This window comes from Dinoponera quadriceps, unplaced genomic scaffold, assembly GCF_001313825.1.
Source record: "Dinoponera quadriceps isolate SergipeBrazil2010 unplaced genomic scaffold, ASM131382v1 scaffold3906, whole genome shotgun sequence".
In the NCBI taxonomy this organism is placed as follows: Eukaryota; Metazoa; Arthropoda; class Insecta; order Hymenoptera; family Formicidae; genus Dinoponera; species Dinoponera quadriceps.
Genome location: NW_014557873.1, coordinates 4,015 through 4,319, shown reverse-complemented (window position 1 = coordinate 4,319; position 305 = coordinate 4,015).

Below are 305 nucleotides of genomic sequence, written 5' to 3'. Positions count from 1 at the left end.
CTTCCCGGTACGGCAGCCAAAAAGCGCGAAAACGACAACGTGAGACGGTGGAAGGAGCTCTCTCTCTATTTCGACGACAGCTCTCTCTCCTTGCCAAACGATAACTCTCACTCGGCGGTAACGATATCTCTCTCCAACTCGGCGGTAACGATAACTCTCCAACTCGGCGGTAACGATATCTCTCTCCAACTAACTCAAAAGTTTTTCACCGACAAGATCGTAGCGATCCGCTACCTCTTCCCCCTTCCTTTTCGGCAGCCGAATCTTTGCCGGCGGTGCCCGAGTCGCCTCCGAGCCCGCCGCTC